This window comes from Cotesia glomerata, linkage group LG4, assembly GCF_020080835.1.
Source record: "Cotesia glomerata isolate CgM1 linkage group LG4, MPM_Cglom_v2.3, whole genome shotgun sequence".
Taxonomy (NCBI): domain Eukaryota; kingdom Metazoa; phylum Arthropoda; class Insecta; order Hymenoptera; family Braconidae; genus Cotesia; species Cotesia glomerata.
Window position 1 is genome coordinate 10,284,576 of NC_058161.1, and position 26,447 is coordinate 10,311,022.

A 26,447-nucleotide genomic window follows, 5' to 3' on the forward strand; every position below is an offset into this window, starting at 1 on the left:
AGAGATCGTAGAACCTCCTCTCTCTTTTTTTTCAGAGTCTCATTCTTGGTTTAACTCTTTACGTTTAACTTGTACTCACGCTTTAACCCCACTATCAGAACATTACATATTACTTTAGTGTAGAGTACTGTTGTGTGTTTATAGTTAAACTCATTGGTGTTTGTATTCGTATATTTATTGCATAACCGACGCGCAACACACGAGGTTGCCAACCTGCACTACGACGCATAAGACTCTATAAATATACCACTACAAACAAATAATTTAACATTCAGTCGATTTGTACATTCAGCCAACTGTAATCATTAAATTGTTTGCATGGTATTATTATTTTTTTTTAATTTTATTATACATGTATGTTATTATTTTTATTTTTTTATAATAATACGTAATGGTGATATTATATGTTATATCTATAAATGATATAGATATTATTATTCGAAGGAAAGTATAATATAAACGTAATGATTATCAAAGAGTGCGAAAGTCGCCCGGCGGTTTGACATTGGACGTGATAAACTTTCCACGGATTATAGATTTATAAATTGTAGAGCTCTAAAAATAATTAATTCCAATTATTTTGAATTTATTATTTTTTTTAGCCATACTTAAAATTGTCATTATCAAAAAATTCTGACTAGAGTGTTCTCTCCGCTACGGTCTGAATTTTTTTTAGTCCAAGAAAAAATTTTTAAGGCTTGTATTGAAAACCAAAATTATTTCAAGTCAAGAAAATTATTTTTTTTATTTCGTTATCTTGAGTTGAAATTCTTTTAATGAAAACTTTATTTCGAAAAATCAATGCAACTCTTGTACTCTTAAATTCAATCAAAAACAAGGTTTTCTTCTATATCTATTCATTGATATGATACTTTGCAGGATTAATTTTAACGTAATGAGAGCTAAAAATATTTTGAAGTACTGGGTTAGTATTCCGTGCAGATGAGTACACAGTAAAAAATTTTGCGTCATTGCGTCAAAAAATTTTGTATTAAATATTTAACACTTTTATATGTAAATTTAACATTTATTGTGTAAATTTAACATTTATTGTGTTAAATTAACACAAAAAAGTGTTAAATATTTAACACAAAAATTTTTAACACCAAATTTTTTGAAGCATTGACGCAAAATTTTTTTCTGCCCTCCAGGCGGAAAGTGGCAACTTTCGGCCCGCTGCGCTAAACGAAATTGCCGCTTTCCGCCTCTGTCGGACAGAAAAATAGTATACAAACCTATGGCAGGAAAATAATAAATATCTCAGACCACATATATGTCGACCTCGGCTTCGCCTCGGGCAACATATATGTGTTCTGAGACATTTCTCATTTTCTTGCCACAGGTGTGTAATATACTATTACTGTGTATCTTTTATTTTGATATTTACTGCTTATAGTCTGCTGGAAGACTTATTTTAATTGTAAAAATATATAAGAAGTTTATTATACTTCTATTTTGTATAGATGCTTTGATGAGCCTAATTGATGCCTGATTCATTCAATTACACAAAAAAATAATGATTTGAATTTACTGCACAGTGGTATAAAAAACATAACTAAACATATATCGAATAGAATCTAATACATATATATTAGATACAATTTTGAGATGAAGAGAAGAGACACACAACCCCTAGATAGCTATATCATGTTCCCGACACTCAAATAAATACCATTTTATCAAGACTCTTGGCGAGATCTACTACATCCCGACTAGAAATTGTAGTGAGGAATGCCGAAGAATTAGTGAGGGGCAAGTTTGGCTTGCCTAACTTAGGCAAGCCTAATTTGCGCCTTCTTAAATCCACGTTAGGCAAAACGAAGATTGGCATGCCAAATTTGCATGTAATTTGGGACATCTATGGCAAGCCGAACTTCGGCGAACCTTTGGAATGCCTGACTAGCTGGAAGTAACGGTAACCAAAGATTTGCCGAAGTTTGGCTTGCCATAAATGTCCCTAATTACCTTTAAGTTTGGTAAACCGAACTTTCGTAAGCCTTTGGATTTTATAATTTCCTGCAAGTTAGGCATTCCAAACATTCGCCAAACTTCGTCTTACCATAGATGGCCCTAATTACTTTTAAGTTTGGCAAACCGAACTTCCGTAGACCTTTGGATTTTATAATTTCCTGCAAGTTAGGCATTCCAAACGTTTGACAAACTTCGGCGTTTCTTGCCAAAGTACTCTAAAACGGAGTGGGAGAAGATATTTGGCTTCAAGTCTTTCCAAGGTTAAGCCTTTTAGTTCTATACATATAAAAGTGTGTATTTATGAGAGTATTTGTGTATTGTACATATAAACATGGTGTCTCATGTACCCGACTAGAAATTTCATTGAGGCATATGCCGACGAACCAATTCGGGGCAAGTTTGGCTTGCCTAACTTAGGCTTGCCTAGGTTGTACCTCATAAAAACCAAGGTAGGCAGAACGAAATGTTTGGCTTGCCATATTTGAACGTAACTAGGAAAGTTTCATGGATTCCTTAAGTCTGATATATCATGGGAACGCCGCACTGGTTTCAAGTAACGATAACCTGAGTTTTGCTAGTTTGGAGCGAACTTGGCTTTCCGAACTTAGGCTAGCCCAATTTGAATCTTATTTGTTTTAAATTAGGCAAGCCGAACATTGGTTGTGCTTATAAGTATCTTGAAGTAAGAGGTCGCTCATCATCGGCGTAGCGTTGCGGTATGGTATAGGGCCCTCGTGCGTCGGGTACCGTGTTCGAGTCTCGCGTTCGACATGTACGATTTTTAATAATTAATAATTACTATTAAGGCGAGTGTGAAGTAAAGTTAAGTGTTATGTGTGATTAGTGTATCTAACTCCTCGCAATCATCATCTTCTTCCCCCTTGACTTATCAAATCTACCAATCAAAAAAACCTCTTCACATTAAAAAACGCTCCAAAAAACAAAAAAAAATTACAGAAAAAATAAAATTAAATAATAAAAATAATATTCAATAAAAGCAACAAAGAATTTGTTTTGTTTTTTTTTTATTCATGAAATATTTAAAAAATTTAGTCCTAAATTTAATATTTATACTTAAAATAGTAAAAGAAGATAAAAAAAATAAGCATTTGTTATTATTAATTTTCGCTTGATAATAAAAAAGCTAAAAATCAAGAAAGAATTAGATTTGGATTCTTCGTTGTGAATTTGGTTTCCAAACTGCAACCTAATCAGGAAGCCAAGTTAGGCTGAGCCTCGCAACTGCGTTACATCTCAAACTTCGGCCTGGTTTGGATGCCTCACTTACTGCAAGTTTGGAATTCGGCATGCCTTACTTGCGCCAAATCACTGCCTCACTGAAATTTCTAATCGAGATGTAGCCATCAGCTAAGAAAGATTAATCTTCTATATATATAAGAGATTTCCACCTATGTATTGACTCATCACAATATTTCTCGAACCATAAGGCGTAGAGACTTGAAATTTGGTAGGAATATTTCTTTCGCCGAGTAGAGGTCACTTAAGAACGGATTTTACGAAATTCCAACCGCAAGGGGTGTTGCGGGGGCGTTACAATAAAAAATTGCCGTTTTTAAACTGAAGTTCCTACAGGCTCTAAATTTGGTAGGAATCTTCTATATGTGACGTAGAAATTATCTAAAAGCGTTTTCTACTACAACCACCCCCAAAAAGGGTTGCGGGGGTATATGTTAATAATTAAAATTTTTAATTTCCTAGCTATAGCTCCTACAGACTCCAAATTCGGTAGGAGTCTACTATGTGGAATGGAGAACTGATCTAGAAGAGAATTTTACGAAAACCCGACCTCAATAAGGATTGCGGAGATGGGTATTAACAATCAAAAATTTAAATTTCCTAGCTATAGCTCCTACAGACTTCAAATTTGGTAGAAGTCTTTTATTTGTTATGTAGAGATCATCTCCAAACGGATTTTAATAAATTCTACATTCAATAGGAATTGCGGGGGTGGATGTTAGAATTTTTAATTTAAATTTCCAAACTGTAACTTCTATAGACTCTAAATTTGGCAGGAATCTTAGTATATAATCTTTGTGCCAAGTTCAGCTAAAAATGGATTTCATCAAATTACAACCCCAAAAAAGATTGCGGGGGCGTTAATAATGGAAAATAATTATTTCCAAACAATAATTTCTATGGACTCAAAGTTTTGAATAGGATCTCGAATAGGATCTCAAAGATCTCGAATAGGATCTTACGAAATTCCTCCCCCATATAGGAGATATCAGCTAAAAACGTATTTCACGATAATTGTCTTCATATATGCAGGCTGTCAGATATGCTTCATATATGCAGGCTGTGTCAGAGTGATGAGAAGAATAAAAAAAATTTTGTTGTTTATAAACTAGGACTTTTTGAGACATGAAATTTAGGACATGTCTATTAAATTTTAATAAAATTTATTAAAAATTTCCTCACAACAATCGTCTCTTTGCCAGCGGGGAAAAAGTCATTGTAAGGTTTCCAAAACTTAATATTACATGTAGTTATTCAGTCAACGGACTAAGAATTTTGCATACATGTTATTTTTGCTGATCACATAACCGATAAATTTTTCTTATTGCGGGATCGCGGAAATGTAACAGATAAAAATGAATGCATTTCCAAACACTTGATATGTGAAAAATAACTTTGGCTACTTATTGAAATATAATTCGTAAGAAACATGTTAAATTCATTCACTATAAAAAATTAATGTCACTGAGAAAATTTTAACTAACAGAAAAATTCATCGCATTTGAAGCTAGACAGATTTCAACTTCACTCATGAGACTTGCAATGATTTTAATTAAAGCTTTTAATGCTCATTTGAAATCTGTGCAAATCAATACAACAATCCAATGAAATTTCAAGTCTAGATCTAAAAATGCAATTCTATAAAGCGCCCAGCGGAGCGGACAAGTAACAGCTAGTTCTATTATATTATTATTTTGTCATAGTTTTTTATTGTACTTTTATACTGTATTATCACACTTTTATTCGTATTGGATTAAATAAAAACATACTTTTCAAAAAAAAAAAAAAAATCCCTAGATAGCTGAAAGACCCGGGGGAAAAAAATTATATATAATTTTATATAATTATATATAAATCATTATATATAATTATGTATGAGTTTTGGCCATATATAATTATATAAAATTATATAAAAAAAAATTTAATATTTTTTTTTAATTACATAAAAATTTTTTTTTAATTTTTAAATTAAAAATAAGTAGGAATTGGGCCTCACAGAATACTTGCGATCAAATATCTGCACTGTAAAAAAAGCGGTGTTAAAATGGACTCATTTTAACACCGCTATGTAACACCTGTGTATTAACACCGGAGTAGCGGTGCTCTTTTGCGGTGTTAAAAATCCGGTGTAATATCGGTGTTAAACCGGTGTAATACCGGTGTAACAGTAGAATAATTTTACACCGTATCGGAGTATGAATATTACATGATCCATAAAACACAATTAATATTCAATATTTATCAAAATGAGACAAGTAACATTTATTTAAGAATTTTCAATTTATAAAATTACGCAGAAATCGATTTAATGAAAATTATACAACAAGTTAAATAGTATTTACAATATTAAATGTTTAGGAACAATATAATAATTATTGTTATCGTAACCATGATGTTTCTCATAATATAATAGATGTTTCAAACATGAAAAATCTACAGCTGTGCAAAAATAAATTATCTATATGAAAATCATTTAAAAAACGTTCAAAATTATCGTAAAATTGTTCTAAAAATGTTTCAAATTTGTTGTAAAAACACTCTAAAACTGTCCAAAAAATGTTCCAAAATTGTCTCAAAAATATCCGAAAAATGTCTCAAAAGTATTCAAAATTTGCTCTCAAATAGTAAAAAAAATGTTTTAAGATTATTCAAAAAAGGTTCCACATAAGATTTAAGGACAAAATTTTAACTAAATTGCTTCAAATAAATTGCATTGATTCTAAAATTATCATAGAAGTATTCCGAAAATCTTAAAAAAAATACTTAAAAGTTATGAAATAATTACTAAAATCCACCATTTTAGAGTTTCCGATTATCTATATGATGTCCTAAAATTGTCTCTTAATAATGGTGTTAAAGTAACACGGATCGAAAATTTACAGCGAGAGAATTTCACACCATTATTTCACACTACACGGCCATGTAAAGTGCTCTGGGTCCATTTTTACATCGAAATTTTTTACAGTGTATTTATTTTAATCAAAAACTTTTATCTACTTTATATTTTATTATTTTAAACTTTCTAAATTAAATATTAACTTTTTTTTTTATTATTTATCTTAAATTATTAAACATAAAAAGTTTAATTATAAAAATTGTGTTACTTAAAATATTATCAACACCGGAAAATTTATAACACCGATTTAACAACGAAAAAAAATATTTACACCGCGACCAGTGTTACTGCTACACCGATTTCGGGGTTGAATTTAACACCGGAATTTTTAACACCGTACACCGCATGGACTCACACCGGTTTTTTTTTACAGTGTGATGAAAAATTTTGAGTGTCGACGGGATTTGAACTCGGGTCCTTCTAGTTGCCAGTCCTGCGCGCTGCCACTGGTCCGCATTACACGATACAGCTACAGGACATTATTTATTTTATTTGAATAAGACCTAGATAGGCTAGGTTTTTATTAAAATTCCATAAAATTCTTCAATATTTCATGGAGCTTCACAGAAGTAGTAGTTTTAATTTTTGATTTTTGATTTTATCTGTTATTTATGGTTAATCTTTATTTTTTATTGTAATTATCCCCTGGTGAAAAAAATTATATATAATTTTATATGATTATATATAAATCATCCTATTTAAGGAGTGAGCTGTTAAAATTTCAAAGCGGTCCAAATATTTTCCCGAGCGTTGAATCATTTCTTTATAAAACTAGGCTGAATTTTATTTGTTTATAATTTTTGTGCTATTGGTCAGACGTGGATGTTTTAAAATAGATGAAAGTCTTTGAAGTTCGCCGTTAGTCAAAACTTGCAAATAAATAGCTATGATTCCTGATTGATCAAACGGGGAACTTTACTCACTTACTATTGTTCAAGTCTAAGAATGTGGACATATATCATTATATATCGATATGTATCAAATAAGAAAATCAATAAACAATGTATTACATTAATGTATAAAGCTTAGATTAGGAAGCATGTGGATGGGCACTGTTGAAAATTTCTAATTTAAAAAAAAACATTACTGTTTTTTTTTAAGCTCTACAATTCATTTCTGCACCTCGAAAATCTAAAATCAATTAGCTCGGAAGAAGAATTTACTCAATTAGCATTTTTGCAATTGCCTATAATTAATTAACAAATAGTGACCGTCATTCAGTTTGTTCTGGAATTTTATAATATTCTGTTGAACTATCTAGAAACAACCTCCTGAGTCCAATTGAAGGTAATGCCATTTAATCGAGTAAACCCACGTAAAATTGACTATCTTTTTTGGGCTATTCGACTGATTTTTTAGGTTAACTAGTATTTGGAAAATTTAACAAAGAAGGTTTGCTTTTTATTTTACTATGTATATAACAGCAGGTTGAATTATCAGGAACTACTTTGCTCTCATGATCATATAACGTAAGTTAGATCGTAGTGGGATACTTTGGTCACATTTTATTAACAATTAAAGTCCGTTTCAATTGATTTTTTCAACATTTTGCAAAATAAGTAAAAATTTATCCGAAAAAAAACTTTAACGCTGATTATATTAAAGTATTTTGTTATTGAAAAATTACATTAGATTTCTCAAACGTGTTGTCAACTGTATCTTTGGTGCAGCTTTGAAGCACTCTATTTTTTAAATTAATAAACAAATAGAAAAATATTTTAAATTATATCTGTGGAGAATTTTACTCTTTACAAACGCTCAATTAGTTGTATTTTCTGTGATTCCAATATAGTTTGAGCTATTGTGAAAAAGTTGAGAAAACTTGTGAATTTTCGGAAAATTCTACTCAGACATTATATAGGATTTTGTATAATTATATAGAATTTTATATAATTATATATATTTATATCAACTTTTAAATTACAATTAGATAAAATTATATTTTATTAAAATTATGGCAAAAATGAAGTAAAGTATAAATTCAAGTTACCGTGGCACTTATAAAAGTATATTTTTATCAAATAAATAAACGAATTCCATAAGTTATAATAATTCTTACGTGTAATAAAATTTTTTGGTGTTTTTAAATAAAAAAAATTTTTATACAGCAATAATTTCAAAAATTATTTTAAAATTATAATTAAAATTATTAAAATCTAAATTTAGATAAAATATATGAGTTTAATTTTGTTTTTTGATAAATAATTGTTAAAAATCAGTTTGCGCATATGTCAAGAATTTTTAAACCAGACCCAGCTGCGCGCGCATCTTTGACTTCACAGCTGATGCGCAGACTGCGTCGGTAACTAATTTTGTTATTAAAAATTAACATTTTCCTGAAAATTTTTAGAAAAACCACTTCAGAAAAGATTAAAGTTTATTAATTTTAGCTTTTTTTGAGTTCCACGGAAAATATTTTTATACTGTTAGCTATCAAAGTCAGCCTGGGCATTTTTTGCAAAAGTTTTTTGTTAATAACAAAAAATTCTCACCTCGCTTAATGCTGCGAATTGAACCATATATTTATAACATATTTTTCGATTGATTTCAATTATAAAATTGCGTTTGGCAATTATTCTTAACAAACGTTCGTAGTAAGGGAAGTAGACTATTAAATCATACTGACTCTTTTCTAACTCTAACAAATACAAATAACATTTATGACGGAAATTATCTAGAGTCTCAGCTGATGTAATAACAACTGGTAGATTATTCCAAAAATTACAACCAGTAACAATGAAAGATTTATAATAAGCTACTGTACGCGCAAAAGGCACCTGCAGTGAATTTGTTTTACCTAATTCCCTACGACCTGAAGCACTAGTTTTGTGTAATAACTGGTCACCGAAAAGACTTGGACGTATTAAACAAATCGCCTTATAAAACTCACTAGCTACAGTCAACGCTCTCTGTATTTGACTCACCCGTACAGGACCATTCTCTGTATTTGACTCGTCCTTGTCCATAAGAGCTGTGTAAAATCGTCAAATACAGAGGAAGAATGTGGTCAAATATAGAGAGGTCCAATACAGAGAGGCTTTAGCCATCCAAGCGCCTGCCGATGCTTCGTTATATGCTCCACTCGGCGTATTCGTAAAACGAGACGCACACAATTGTTCAGCGATACTAACAGCGATCTTTCAAGCTCAAATGACAAATTCGTTAATACACAAGCACAATAATCATAAATTGGCAAGACCATATCAGTAATAAGTTTTCTCTTTAACGCCATACTGAGTTGTGCATTATTCATTCGTATTCTGTACAATGCTCCTGCCGCTCGCTTCTTAATACTAGCAATATGCTTATACCAAGTAAGAGTACAATCAAAGACTACGCCTAGTTTTAGCGCGCAGTTATACTTATTGAATGAAAAAAAATGATTCAATATTATTTGATCTTCCCATTTGACATGTTAGTCAATAGAAATATTAATGAAAATTCACTATCAAGATATTTAATTTTTTGGAGCAAGAGAAAAATTTTCTCAAGACAAGAAAATTTACTTCTGTCAAGAACTTAATTTTTTGGAGCAAGAGAGAAATTTTCTCAAAACAAGAAAATTTTCTTGACTTAACTCGAGTGGTACGGAAGATTTCATACTAACTTTACCATCTCTCTATACCTCTACGTGTAAAAGACGCAATTTCGAAAATTAATTACTTAAAAACGGTGCGGTCAATTGATCTGAAATTTTGGTAGTGAATTATTAATATATTTATCTTTCAATAAAAAAAATTTCATAATTTTCTGTTGAAATGCCTATCACGCTACAACTACCTTAATTTCAAAAATCTGTTCAAGTGTTGGTTCCGATTTTACGGTATTCAAATACTGAGTATTTTACCTTACTTATTCTATCATATAAACATTTCGTTTATTTTCGTTGTTAGTCTCCCGTTAAATTTAAGTCAAAAAAAGACAAAAATAAGTCAAGCAAACGACTAGATTGCTCGGCTCGATAACGAGTTGTTTGTTTAAGTCAATATTAAGTCAAAAAAAGCCAATAAAAGTCAAGATCTAGGGTAAAATCGTCGAAAAATTGACAACTTCAAAGGAAAATAAGTCAAACCAAGTGAAAATTAAGATTTTTTTTTTTCGACCCGGGTATTTATTTATTTTTTGATTTTAATAAATTTTGTTGCATTACTATCACTCATAGTACAAACACCATATAATTTAATTGTACACAAATTCACACACGTGTTGTTTTCAGGCTACACGCATTTACCACATCATACAGTCATAAATAAAAAAAACTTCGTTAACTGTGTAATGGTGTCAAACTAAATTTTCTACGATAAAATATAAGGAAGTGAATTTACAAAAATATAAATATTTTTTTATATATACGTGAAGAAAAATTACAGTTTTTACAATTTATCATATATTTTAAGATCTGATATCTTTCTGAGTTTGAAAAACTGAAAAACTCCATAAAATATCAGAAATATTACGATTACTTTGCATCAATAGTTATTATAAAAGTTTCTTGTCAGCAAGTATAAGATTTTATAAAATATAAAAAAAATTCACTGTTTTCTGATTATTCACATTAAATTAATAATTAAAAAAAAAAAGTTATAATAATTGAGAAAATTAATGAACGATATAATTATTTGTTTAAAAATAAATAAAATTACATAATCATTAAGATTCTACTCTTAATTGATAAAAAAAAAATCAATATCATTTCATTTAATAATTATATGGATGTTTATCTTTATGAGCATCGATTAACTTGTTTCTATTAATAATTCAAACACTCATTTATTTATATATGTAATTATGCATTGCGTGGATCGATATGAGACATGACGATTATTGTTAATGAGGTGAAAAAAAAAAAAAAAAAAAAAAAAACACGTCATAATTGACAGATAATTTTTGTTGAGGTATATTAGCAGCTTGTGACGATGTAAACAGACGATAGAGCAACCGGCGTGCGGCATAAGTCGCGAAACGAATGTAGGTCAGGCATATGAGGTGAGCCGTCGATCCAAGTAGGTAAGTCAATCGATAATGAGATTGTCGGCGTTCTTGTCGCGTTGTTTGTTCTGAATTGAGGGACACTGAGGGGTAACCATCAACAAAGTACAAGAGCGAACTTGAGAAAATGAAAATACCTTTCAAAAATTCCTAAATGTTCGTGTCGTACCTATTATTATACACGGTATTTGTTATTAAAATTTATTACAATAAAATCGGAATTTAATATTCCGAATTACTTGATGTAACACATTGTTTATTCAATTGAATTTTATTTATGATTTTATTATTTAAATTCAACATACTCGATAATTTATAAATAATGATCAATAATGATAAATTTTATTATTTCGTTATTTATTTAAGTGATAGTAATTTTTAACGAGTGCCATTTACACTGATAAACTTTAAAATTGTCAGTTTTATGAAAATAATTTGATATTATCAGCCTAAAGATATTATTTCGCAAAACTCGGTAATGATAGCCATTTTTATCGAGGTGGAAAGCATCGAGTAGTCTAAAGTAGTATAGCAGTTTAGTAGTGTATGACTCGAATGATTGAGCCAACTGCAAACGGCAGTATTAAACCGAGAATGACCATTACAATTTTCTTAACTAAGCTGATGTGGTAATGTTTGCAACTTGCAACACGTTGTTTGCGTTCGCGCGCAAACTACAGTCATATCAATCGTGTTCTTCGGCCAAGATCCAAGATCGTCTATCCCGGCATTTTAGTTGACAGCTATTCAATTCAATCGCTGTACTTAAATAGATTTCTTGATCTTTTAACCATATTTATTGTTTTAGTTTTTTTTTTTTTTTTTACTATTTTTTTCTATGATAATAACACCAGTTAAGACATTACTACACATAAAAAAAAAATTAACTTGAATCAAGAGAAAAATTTTTGAGCCAAGAAAATAATTTTGAAAAGTTTCATTGTTTTGAATCAAGTAAAATTTACTTAAACCAAGAAAAATTTCTTAGTTTAAGAATTTTTCTACTCAAATCAAGAAGATGAAGTTCTTCAAAATTATTTACGTGATTCAAGTAATTTTCTTTCTGTGTATTGTTTTCAGTTATTTAAAGTGATTTATGGGAGTACATTTTTACTAAAAGATGCATAAGGATTAATAAATTGATTAAAAGTAAACTAAAGTTATAAACACGTGTACATAAAAATAATATGTATTTTGATAAAATGAGCAATTTGATTTACGAAAAAGAATCTCAATTTACGAAAATCATTGTAAAGAATTTTATAATCTTGAATTAAGCAGAAAAATTTTAGTCAAGTTAAATTAGCTCAAATCAAGAAAATTTTTTCAATTAAAAAAAACTTTCCTGCTTAATTCAAGATGATCTAATTTTTTAAAATTATTTCTATGGTTTAAATTTTTCTTGTTAAGTCATGTTAATTTTCTTATCAGTTTAGAGATAGCTGATTTTGAATCCAGTATTGTAAAGAAATTTTAATTGTGATTATCGATAGAAAAAACTTAAAGATTATTATTATTATTATTATTATTATTATTATTAAATTTTGAGCGAAAAATAAAATTTTTAAACTTAATGTTTTAGTCTTAAGTGACTAATAGGATTTTACAAGGGCATATAAGTTTTTATCTCACACGTTTAAGTAAAATAATTATTGAGTCAATTAAAATTATTCATTCATAAAACAACTTTTTTTTTTTTTTAGTCAATCAGATTTCTTGTGTAAAAAAAAAAAATACGATATCTTGATATCAAATCAGATGTTACCTTACGTAGTGTTCAAAGTGTTTGATATTCTAAAACTCCTATTCAAATGTACACGGAGAAAAAAATTTTGCTATAGGAACTCTATAGTAGTTAGTTAGTTGTAAAAAGTTCCAGTAGGTTAACGTATTCTTATACAGTCAACGCTCTCTGTATTTGACTCGCCCGTACAGGACCATTCTCTGTACTTGACTCGTCCTTGTCCATAAGATCGGTGTAAAATCGTCAAATACAGAGGAAGAATGTGGTCAAATACAGAGAGCGGTCAAATACAGAGAGGTCCAATACAGAGAGCGTCGACTGTAGTAACAATACCGTTTAGCTCCTGCAACTCTACATCGTTGAGCTCTGAGAGCTAAACGTTGTTTACCTCTCACAACTCTACAGGATCGTTCTGACTATAACAAATTTTTGGAAATCTGCTTAATAATTTTTTTTTACGATTTAGCATTGATAATTTAATAAATACATGCGGCAGAATGAATTTATATTGCCAAAAATAATTGTATATGGCAAATAAGAATAGTATTATAATAGAAATAAAATAATAATAGAACTTATATTACAAATAAAAATTATTTGTAAAATAAAAATATGGTCGTCACGAAATTATCTTATTTTCTTAATTATATTAATAAATATTGGATATAAAATCACTACCCTGTTGAAAATCTCCAATAAGATCCCATCAAAAGCGACAAAAGCCACTTAGAAACCAATAAAATTTATGGGTTTCTAAGTGGCTTTTGTCGCTTTTGATGGGATCCTATTGGAAATTTGAAACAGGGTACCGTATATGCACGAGAAAAGATAAATAAACGAAAACAAATTTTATTTTGTGTTAAATGGGGTCTTTTTAATGTATTCCGATAACTTATCACTTATCACAATATATTCAACTAATAAATTAAATTAACCGTCACTGCAAATGAACCTTGAAAAACCATAAATACAAAACTGTTCTAACGAAATTCAATTTGACAAAAAAAAACCTATTTCTTTAAATAAATAAATTGGGAACTTAATTGTCCTCATATATTTTTAATAATATAGATTAGTAACAAAATAATTATGTTTGGCATTTTAGAAGGTTATGAAATATGTCAGCGCACTCCACTACTGCGCAACGTAGAGCGCTCCCAACTATACCGTTTGGCTCTGAGAACAATCCCGTAGAGCTCTGAGAGCTCAACAACATTGAGTTATCAGAACTAAATAACATTATGTTACTGTAACTCTACAACGAATAGTAAACTGTGTATAGTTGTGGTAACTCTACGGTTACGTTACCAGAACGAAATTTTTTTTTTCGTGTAACTTAAAAAATAAAAAAAAAATGAGAATTTCCGTCGGATGCTTAAGGTAGTACTACCGCTTTTAGAATTTGCGTTCAGAATTTAATGAAATTTAACATATTGGTACTTTATAATATCATAATTAAGCAGTAAAATTTTTGGAAGCCTGGCGAGTCCTGAAAAAAAGATATTAATATTTACATATTTTTGCCTTTACCATTGATCCTTATGGAAAATCAAAGACTTTATTTTATTTCACAAAACTGGACGTTCAGATTCTTATAAAAATTAAAACGAGAGAAAATAACATCTAGAACATATTTAATAACAATCAGTATGGTTTTCGAGAATATGAGAATATTTATTAATAAAAAACATTCAAAATTTATCTCTGTCTCTTTTTCTCCAACGTAATTTAGTATAGGGAAATCTACTACGTTAATCAAATAAGGTTAGGTTTTGGGATTTGACTCTTGTGGTAACGGTAGAACTACCTTAAAAAATTTGTAGATAAAAAAAAATAGTTTTTGAAGTAATAGTATATTACATACCTAGGGAAGTAAAGTAAGAAATGTATCAGATCACATGTAACTGTTGGCCGAGGCGAAGCCGAGTTCAACAAACATGTGGTCTGAGGCTTTCTTATTTACTTTCCGTGGAGTGTAGGTATACTATTTTTTTGCTCGAAGAAGGCAGAAAGGGGCAACTTCGTTTAGTGCAGCGGGCCGAAAGTTGACGCTTTCTGCCCGTCGAGCAAAAAAACTTCTTTAGGCGCGACTAGGGAGTAACTCAGATTTTTTTTCTGACGGAAGTAACGCTTACTATAGTCTGTGTAGTTTCCGCTATTCAAAAATAATAATTTGGATTGGTCGTAAGTAAATGTTATATACTCCACGCTTATTGACTTATACGCCAGCTAGTGGCAAATATTATAATCAATTAGGATTATTTATTTTTAATATTTTAAAACGGATCAATTGTGAATAGGTAGCAAAGTGAATAAAAATTCAACAGTTTTAAAAACATTATTTAAAATTTTAAAGTTTTTTGAAAATCTCTAAGTATACTTGTTTAATTATTACTTTTGTAATAAATAAATTATTAATAAATTTTCTGACGATTGCGACATTCTATAAAATTCAATTTGGAAAATCCAAAAGTTCACGACTCATAATGCTCATTTAATTATGAAATATTTTTATAATGTAATATAATTATTATAAGTTATAGTTAATTATTATATATTTTAATATAATATATTTTATTATAATTAAAGTTAATTATTATATATTTTATAATGAAATATAATTATATAATGCACAGGCGCCCCTGGTGGAATAAATTAAAAAAAAAAATTTAACTTAATTGATGCATTTTTTCGCAAGTTATAGTGTTTTTAGAGTTTCATACATGACGGACAGGAAAATTTTTTGACTTATTTTGAGGTTTTCTTCCGTTTCTAGTAAACTAAATCAATTTTTGAAAAGTGCCAAATTAATCTCCATTAAATTATCTTGACAATAGTATGCAAAATATCGGTGACCGTCTCTTTTTTCTCATGCAAAAATTTCTCGCGACAAAAATTGTCAGCAATAATTTCTTGTACAATATTTTTTCACACAAAAACCATTATAAAAGGAACATAATTATTTATTTATTTATTTAGTTAATGTTTTTTTTTAGAAATAATTGTACTTAATTGTAAATAATTGTGAGAAATTTTTGCTGAGAAATTTTGGTGGGATTAATAAAGGCGGGGAGCCAAATATAATTAAATTATAATGTGATATTTATTATTCAAGTTAAAATTTAATCATTTCAGTGATATACGCCGTCAACGCTAAAGAAGTTTTACTTCAATCGCGCGTAAAGGTTACACGCACACACTTATTTTCTACAGCCTACCAAATATGTCATATATCTATTGCATTGATATATGCAATAGAAAAGGAAGCGTTAGTAGCTCAGTGGGAAAGCCAACGTTTTTCCGGCGGTCAATACGAAAGATCGGTTGCGGGTTGGTGGACGCCGCGTCGCCGGAGGGTTAGTAACTCCAACGGTGAACGACCGAATGGTTCTGCGCGTGCGCTAAAATGCAGATGACCCAGAAAACTCGGAGTTTTCCGTGGAGCTTCGGATGTTGACAGCCAATGCGCGGGCGCCGACGACTGACCCACATCACTTCAAGTCACTTGCGCCCAGCACGCTGTACTGGCAGAGTGCACCGATTCGCGCCAATCTTCTTATTAGCCAAATAATTTACTTTTTTTTTTTTTTCTTAAAATAGTCCTATAATTGCTCAAATTATCACCGAATGTTTAATTTACTTTCTCAAAGACAACAAAAACGCTACATTTCCACCTAAAAAAAAAAGACGTAATGACGCAATGCTTTCTCGAAATTATTTTTAGTGGGTAGAAAATATTTAAAAATGATATATCGTGTTACATATTTACTTTACTGACAAGTACAAAAAAGTGTTATTATTATATTATTTTTTTTCTTTCACACGTAAGACTTAACGAAGTAATTATTAAGCGTTCGTGCTGTTTTTTTTTCTTTTAATTTTAAAGGAGTATTTTTTTTACTTATGATGTGCAATAAAGATTTATTCGACTGTTGAGAATAAATATTTGATTATCATAACTTTCATTATCTTCCACATGTTGTGTCAATCAATCACACAATCCATTTACCTATCGAATACCCAATCATGCGTAGTGAAATTTAGAAAGCACCGGTGAAAAGCCACGTGCGCGCGGTTAGCAAATAACTAACCTGATAATCAAATATACTTAAAATTATTTTATAAAGTATGACAATCATTTTATAATTATTTATAATTTTCATTTTTCTAGAAATAGAAGAGAAGTTGGCAACCACAAACAATTTAATCCAGAACTCTTCAAATTCTTTCTTTTTTCGGCTCTAAAAGCAAAGAAAGAAGTTAAATTAGTTTTAATTAAATAAAAAAAAAAACGTTTTTATAATTTACATTATACGCCGTGTATTTTTAATCATAGAAGAAAAAATATATGGACTTATAGTTACTATTTTATTCAAGGACACTGCCTTTTTATTCTCACCACATTCTCGGACTTTAAGGCAATAGTAAAGTAGAAAAAAAAAAAGAATCATTCACTCAGTTACTAAAACGTCGGTAATCGATGTCCTTGCAATAGTAAAATAATGATTTAGATATACTGATGTTATACAATACAACGGAGCGTGAAATGGTAATTGCTGTGTCAAAATGATTAGAAATTTCGATAGCTATTACTTTACTTTGACAATTAAAATTATTTGAAATCTCAAGGTAAAGCGCTGACTTTACTTCTAATTAATTTTTGTTTAATAGTAAACAAATGTATTTACTTTTTTATTTTGTATTAACCATTGAATGATTTATTTCTCTTCAATATTGAAAGTAGCTCTTCGGAATTACAATTAAATGTTGCAATGCTGCTATATAACTAAAATCGACGAGAATTGCATATTGATTTAAATCGTAAATTTTTAGCGTTGATATAAATTTAACAATAAAAACTTGAAAGACAAAATGTTTACACTGAGAAAACAATTCATTTAAATGAAATGAGGCTCGTTAACTATAAATAAATCTCTTATTTAAATATCACCAGAAATATTTATTTGATACAAATAAATTTATTTATTTGAGACGTTATAGTATATTTGAATGAAATCCAGATTTGTTTATAGTTAACAAATATTTCTTTGGTGCTAACAATCGTATATTTCAACCAAATCAGATTTGTTAACTATAAATAAATGGTATGTTTGAATATACTCAAAGCAATGATTTTTAGTTTTAGGTTAGGAAAGTTGTAAAAGTGGTCATATCGAACGTTTGGGGTAAAATGGGCACTTCTTTTGGAATTATTAATTATACTGAAATGAACAATGACAATAAAGTTAGCCGACATCTAAAAATTTTTAGAATTTTTTTTATTGAAAAAAATTTTACAAAAAAATTTTTTTTTTAATTTCGTTTGTAAAAAATTCGAAAAACTGTAAGTGCAATTAAAAAGAAATATTATTTAGTTCTAATTTAACACATTAAGCAAAATAAAAAAATAAAAAATGTCGACTAACTTTATTATTATAAATTAACAGACATCTGTAAATTTTTTGGACTTTTATAACAATAAAATTATTATGAAAAAATTTTAATTAAAAAATTTTACATGTTAAAATTAATAAAAATTATAAGTGAAAATTTTTAGAAGCATTTTTTATTGTAATTAAGATCAATAGGTCAATTGATATTATAATGAAATAAATATAAAAGAAATAGTGGATGGTCACAAAAAAAGTCAAATGTAAACAGTACTCTTACATTCAAAAATAGCGACACCAAGCGTAATTTACTTGAAGCGAGATTTGTTAATAGTTAACAAATCTTTATTTGAATGAAATAAATGAGTCGATTCAATTAAATAAACCAAAACGAAGTAGTATTTGATTCAAAGTAATATATATTCAAATAAAAGAAATTTGTTAACATTAAATAAATATTTTTGATTCATTTCAAATAAATCTGTGCATTTGAGTCAAACAAACCGTTTTCTCAGTGTACTAATTAAAAAGAAAAAAAATTATGTGAATATGTTTTTTTTTGACAATCTTTTATCAAATGGCACTTTTACGATTGAGGCTTATCCCAGGTTATAGTAATACATTTTTTTAATTTCCTAATTGTAAGTTATTATGTGGATAATAAAATTAATATCTGGTGTAATAAAAATTAATTTCTATTTTGACCAGAAATAAATGTATCTGCTACTTATTAATAGAACAAAAGTTTTTATTTTTGTATTTCGTTATTAAAAGCTTGTATCTAATGCCAATCAAATCATTTTAATGGGCAGCGGTTAATTTTGTTTGAATTTAGAATGATAAAAACATAATTACGAGCATCATACACAGTAACAAATTTTGAGTCATTAATAAGCACTTGCATCAACAAATGTTTATTAAATAAACTTCTCCCAAAAATTGAAAGAGCAAAAAAAATTTCTAAAACATTTTCTCGACATTTCTTAAAAGTATGGAAGAACCATTACTCATACAATTTTTTAATTGAAAAATTTGAATACTAGAATTTTGGGACTTTAGTATGAATATTAAAAATTTCGATATCACCACATTTTACTGAAATACACCTCGTCACAAAATAATCGAAAAATTTACAAATTTTCTTACCCCCTTAATTTTTAAGATGATTTTATTTAACATTTTTGTGTGATGATTTAACACAGTTAAATCACATTAACACAAAAAAATTTTAAATATTTAACATGAAAATTTTTGAATCAAATTTTTTTATTTTGTATATTCAGAACTATTTATAGATATCAATTTTATCATCACTGCATTATGAATTTTTTTTTTTTTTTTTTCATTACACAATGTATGATCTTATCAACTTGATATTTGTGTAATCCAACTTTGTACTTTTCTTCAGATACTCAGATATTTACTATAACATTAAGGTAAAATTGTTTAAAGAATTGACATGACATGGAAAAAATAAAATACAGAAATAGTAAAATTATAACTAGGTAAGATAATCGAATGTTTAATTTAATAATTGATTGTACTATGTACATTTGCAGAATTTTTCAGTCAAATTTGTTTTTAGAAAATAAAATTTGAAAGCTCAAAACAATTGCAATTAAATTATGTTTCTTAAGGTTTTTAAATACAAAAGTGTTGCATATGTAGTGGAGATAAAAATAGTCTTAATAACAATCTGGGAAAAAGATTGCATATCTGCAATGCACGAAAAAGTTTCACGACGTGAAAATAGCACAGTGCGCTGCCATTGGGATTTTATGAGTCGCTGACTTGTTAAAAATCTACTACACCCATCTACCACGTTCTTCAATGAAATAAAGTCGCAAAAAAAAAAAAGTATAAATACATCTACGTTCTACATGCCACTGTACATGTGTTATTATCATTGCGTTATCTGATATCAAATGATATAGATTTTAATTTTTTTGTGCATGATAAATTTTAAATATTATATGTCTTAAATTGTTGAATATTTTAATGTTATTTTTTTTTTTTAAATATCAATAATGAATTTAGTGACAGTCACTATAAGCATTTTTGGCCAGTCAACTTTCACAAAAAATTTATTGTGAAATACCGTCAGAGACGTGTGTAATTTTTATTATTGTTAAAACGTGATTTTGTTATTCAAGAAAAATATACATACATATATGTTTAATTTTTTTTTTATTTTTATTTTATCATGATATACATATATTTGTAGAGATAATAAAACTTTTTATACTGCGAATAAAATTAAAAAGAAAAAGCGTGCTTGCCTCAACAATGAATTCGAACTATTTGAATTTTTTTAAAGCATCATTGTAAAAAATATGAAATTCTCTATTAGAAATTGTCTAGCTTTATATTTTGATAAATGACTTTTATATTGTATAATTTTAAAATAATGTAATAGTTATAAGTGCACAGCATTTAAGATAAATTTCTTTGAGTAATAAAGATAATGTCAATAAGTGACATAACAAAGATAATTCTTGATCTGCCTTTTTTTTATCTTTTATTTTTTTTAATTTATAAATTTGATTATTTAAAGTAATCAGCCCGTAAATATGTGAATAAAATTTTTAACTTCCCGCTAAGAAAATTGAAAATTTTCAAAAATCGGGAAGTTATTGTTTTCACTCCGTTTTTCGAAAATCGAGTTTTCATCAGATCTCGACGTTTTGAGGTCCTAGGAAGCTTTCCTCACTATTTCCGCGGTGATGTCACCGTGTCTGTATGTATGTATGTGTGTGTGTGTGTGTGTGTGTGTGTGTGTGTGTGTGTGTGTGTGTGTGTGTGTGTGTGTGTGTGTGTGTGTGTGTGTGTGTGTGTGTGTGTGTGTGTGTAAATCTCTCAAAACTTTTAAACGGATCATCCGATTCGATCGAAATAAGCGGCGTTTTGAAGAGTTTCTTTGCCCCTAAAATTCTGATACTAATTTACAGAATTTGGGTCGATCAATTTTGAGAAATCTCAAAAATAAAATTTCCAAAAATTCGTTTTTTTGAAATATCTTTTAAACAGCTGAATCGATAAATTCCAAAAACTAATCAGCTCTTAACCTCAAAAAACCACTTCGATTGCCACCAGCCCGGTCAAAATCGGTTGATTTGTTCGTGAGATATCATTGTCGAAAAAAATTGAAAAAAATGTTTTTTTTCAGAATTTCTATGAAATTTTAAGTCTGACTAGTTTACGCTTAAAGATTTTTCAAGGAACTCAAAAAACTGCGCTAAATGCCGTAAACCGCAAGAAAATCGGTTAATTCATTCAAAAGTTATTGCGGTTTGAAAATTCAAAAAATAGTGTTCTATAAAACTTCCATTAGCCTTTTGAGCTTGAAGAGCTAAAAAGTACAGAACAGCGATTTATTTGAGCTCGGAGAGCTCAAAATTACACTTTAATTATATTTTTGAGCTCGAAGAGCTTAAAAAATAAGTGAATTGTTGAGCAGTTAGGTATGGAGGTAGCGGGAAGTTGCAGGGATGGCCTTTAGGGTCAACCGTTTTCCTAATTTTTTTTTCTTATTTTTGACTGTAAAGGCAGATGATATTTCTCATTTAAAACTTAAAAAAATTTTATTACCTCAACCCACACTGATAGAAGGATTTGTTTATAGTTAAAAAGATTTGTTAATATTTAACAAATCATTTATTAGAAGCCATTTGTTAGTCCTTAAAAAATATTTCTTAGTATTTAAAAAGATTTATTAATATTTAATAAATGAATATCAGATTTATTAAATATAAACAAATCATTTTAAATACTAAGAAATATTTGTTTAATATTAAAAAGTGGTCTCTAATAAATGATTTGTTAACTACTAACAAATATTATTTAATACAAATAAATCCTTCTATCAGTGCATTTTAGAACTTGAGTTATGTTTTTTGAGAATTTTTATTACTAACTTCTTGATATTTCTTTCTCTCGCATTCTCGTAATAATTATCAAATATTTTTATTCATCGTGAATACACGTGCATAGTCATATATTACATGTTACATGTATGCTGTCTTCAATACACAGGAATGATTCTTTATACGACTAAAAGCAAAGCAAAGTAAAACTTTTCGCGTCACTCGGGCATCGTGGACCTGGCTGCATACGATCGTTACCAGCAATCTCGAGTTTCTTCGACCGTTTATACCATTTGGCACGATCTTCCCAGTTGGATGCGCGTAGCTTTGGCATCGTTGCCAAATTAAAAAAGAAATTTCAACGATAACGTTAAACAGCTTCGCTGAAATTTTACGAAATAACTTTTACAAATTATATTTCAATATTATTACTCTAATAAAAACATTTCATCGATATCAGAATATTAAATAACTGTAAATAAGATTAAACTCTACTCTGATTCAATAAATAATAACAAAAAAGAAAAAATGTAATTATCATTTTTCTTAGTGACAGTTATAATGAAAAATTTCTACTCTTTCGGATATCTTGGTATACTGAATGCGTTTGACAGTGTAATGCATATATAGTCCGGTGAGTAGGCTACTCTTTCTTTTTTCTTTCTCGATTGCGCTCACAAGCACGTTAATGTCACTATGATCGTCACTATGATCGTCGTAATAGCGAGGACGCGTTTGGTTGTTACCAACATGCTTAATAAATTTTTTTTATTTATTATTTACTCTACTGTATACACATGGTAATCAGCCCTATACTTATAATAAACTCCAAAAAAAGCAAGTAGTTTAAACCGAAAATATATTTAAATGTATTTAAATAAAATGATTGTGTTTATATATTAATTTATTTGATGATACATTAAAAAGGTGACGGTAGTTGATTGTAATGATGATGATAATACGGTTTGCACCTTGCCCTGTTTGGTAATACTCGAGTGCACTCTAGTCTCAGACGTGTATATAAATAATCCAACTATAATTAATATGACTAATAAATATTATCTTTCACTTATACGTAATTATAAAAATTAAATATTTAAAAAAATAAAAAATTTATTCTATGTTTACTTGGCAAATAAAAATTTTTTTCTCTTGAAAAAAATATTAATTAAAACTATTTTTTTTTTAATTTTTAAAATGTTATGAACATTGTACTTGCTGGTTGTTGGGAAAACACTTGCCAGCATTTAATAGATAACTCTTTTCCCTCTCATTTTCCCTTTCTTTCACTTTGACGCTTCGTTGTCGTTTAATATATGACGCACAATACATGTGTAGGTGTACAGTACATTATATATATATATATATACGAGTGATGTGTCTTTTTGTCCCGTTCTATCTAATAGTTTTTATATAATAAAACAGTATATATCTTTGTCTGTTGCTTTTGCCTTTGGTATAATACTGATACACTAGCTGCCAAGGCTTAAGAACGTGTGTGTGTACATAAATGTTGTACGATGCATGCACCACGCAAAAGTGTAGGTGACTAACGCATAACTATGTGTTGGCGCGAACGTGTAACTAGGTCGCGGGTTCGACAACTTTAGCCAAGGCTGCCATACCAGTGACTCTCATTGTCAGTGAGTGTATAGTCATACGCAAGTCATAACCGAGGTTGCTTTTTTTAAATACATATCTGTTATTATGACATGCTCTTGTCTCTTTCACAGATTTTAACCATATAATAATCTTTAAAGATTTTTTGAGTTTTTTTTCTTAATATTTATCATAATATTTTTTATTTATTTTTATTGAAGAAATTTTTTATCTTTAATGTTTGAATGCATGCATGATAATTGTTGTGTGAAAATTTTATAAATAATAATAATAATAATAATAATAAATTATATTTCTTTTCTACGTCTAGTACTTTACCAATAGCTGTATCTTCATGTTACTTTAAAAATTTCTTTTAAAAGCTTTCATATGTTTTTCGAGTATTAATTGAAGTGTGAACTCTTACCTGAAACAGAAAAAAAAAACAAATTTTTATCAGATAAAAGTAATTTATCAATTAATCATAGTAATGTGTTTACTTGATTAAATGCGTGTAAATAAATAATAAACGATCTAATAAATAATGACTCAATTGGAGGAGCTTTAGTTTTTAGATCATGCACTTATTCATATTATGTTTCCCTTGTTTTACTGCATGTGTCTATCATAAATCGTATTATGTACAAGTCAAGACACCCATAACGGTATATGTATGCATAAACGATATAATATAACATATACCAGAAGAAGAAAGGAAAAAAGAGAGATAAATAAATAGATAACTAGAAAGAAAGAAAGAAAGACTAGACTCAGCGGATATTGACGCTCGACATCCAAGTGCAACGACCAATCATTTTACGTATCTATCTAAACTAATAGATACTGAGTTTATTTATTTTATATAATTTCATTTCCTCATTGCAATAAACAAAAAAGATTTCGAATATTTAATAATTTAAACAATAATTTACAAAATTTTAAATTTCTATGAATCAAAAATAAGTGTTAACTTATTCTTGAAAAAGAAGTAAATGTTATTCATAAAAGTGTATGTAAAAATAAACATATCCACAGATTCGGTAGAATCTGGCGCCAAGTTCCGTTCAAATCCATTGTAAACGGAGCGCCAGACTACCGACTATATGTTTACTGTAAGCAGAACGGTTTTTTGAGGTTGCGAAATTTTATTCAATTCTACGGTACTTTTTTTACCCAATTTGTTTATCATAACAGTAATTCATAATTTATTTCACCGTATTAATTAATTATATTCACTTATAACAATTTATTTACTTGAAATTATTAAATTTTATCAGCACATACTACAGCTCGCTCACAAATTTCGATCCTGACTTTTTTTTGATGGAGAAAGGTCAGCGCCACAGACTAGATAAAATAAAAATGTGCAGTAATCCTCCTATAGATACGCAACTACAGTTAAAAAAAGTAATTCACAGCTTACATTTACGGCCGCCAGGGTGCACTGGAATTATATCTACATAAACTGTAGCTTCAAGAGGATAGTTTGCAGTAAAAAATGCTGCCAACGCGAGATTTAAGTTGGTACCAATTGTAAATTTTCATTATAATTACAAAAAATACTAAAATCCGAACAAAAACAGTTTCACTGTAAAAAAATCGCGCCAAGTCCACGTTCATAAGACTATTAGGAAAAAAAAATTTTTTTTTTCTTTACAAAAAGATACAAAATAAAAAAATCCAAGCAACCGATATGATTGTTTATGATTTTGGGAAATTAAAAAAAATCTTATTGTAAATTTAAAAATTAAAAAAAAAATTTTAGAACGTACTTGGTGTGCGTCATTGTGTACTTCAATTTTTTTAAAGTCCTAGTAAATAGATTTTACGAATTTCATTAAAAGTAAAAAATTTTGCAACCACGCACATTAAATACGTTCTAAAATTTTTTTTTTAATTTTTAAATTTACAATAAGATTTTTTTTAATTTCCGAAAATCATAAACAATTATATCGGTTACTTGGATTTTTTAATTTTTTTATTTTGTATCTTTTTGTAAAGAAAAAAAAATTTTTTTTTTCCTAATAGTCTTATGAACGTGGACTTGGCGCGATTTTTTTTACAGTGAAACTGTTTTTGTTCGGATTCTATATTACATGTAAATATACATTAACGTAAATGAATTATACTTTTTAGTTTCTGTTTATACATATGATAGTTTTATAAAACTTTCCTAGAAAATAAAAGAGAACCACTGATCGTACCGTGTTATCATAACATCAGCATGCCTGCTTGCATCTATCTATATTTCAAAGAGTGGTAGGCTAGAAACGCGACTCTGAGGGCTGCATATGCTCTTATCGAGTATAGAATCATGTCTAGTACTTGGTGCAACACGAGAAACTTAGTTTAAAAAATAAAACTGCTCTTCGTAAAATGATGTTTCAACAATTATTTATTTATAATTTAAGCAACGACATAAAGTAATGATTAATGATTAATGAATTGTTGTGTAGTTACTTATGTAAAAATATTAATTTTAAGGATTTTAAAATTTTCAAAATAATAAAAAAAAAAATAGTAAGTTAGTATGCAATCGTTTAGGAAGTTAATGCGATTCAACGCTGTTCAGGATCTTATGCAATCCTTTGATTTCTGTTATTTCTAAGTTTATATTTTTCTTTCATTTTAATTTTATATATGCTGAGAAATTAGATAATATAATTTCATTTACCGATGACACGTACATGTATTACTGAATTAATAATATTTTTTATTTATTTTTATAAATTTAGTGT

General features: G+C 28.6%; 1 protein-coding gene across 5 annotated transcripts in view; it reads right to left on the reverse strand.

The window, feature by feature from the left end:
* The window catches only part of LOC123263345 (probable nuclear hormone receptor HR3), a 144,833-nt gene that overhangs the window by 22,483 nt on the left and 95,903 nt on the right, over nucleotides 1–26,447 (reverse strand). The window lies entirely within an intron of this gene.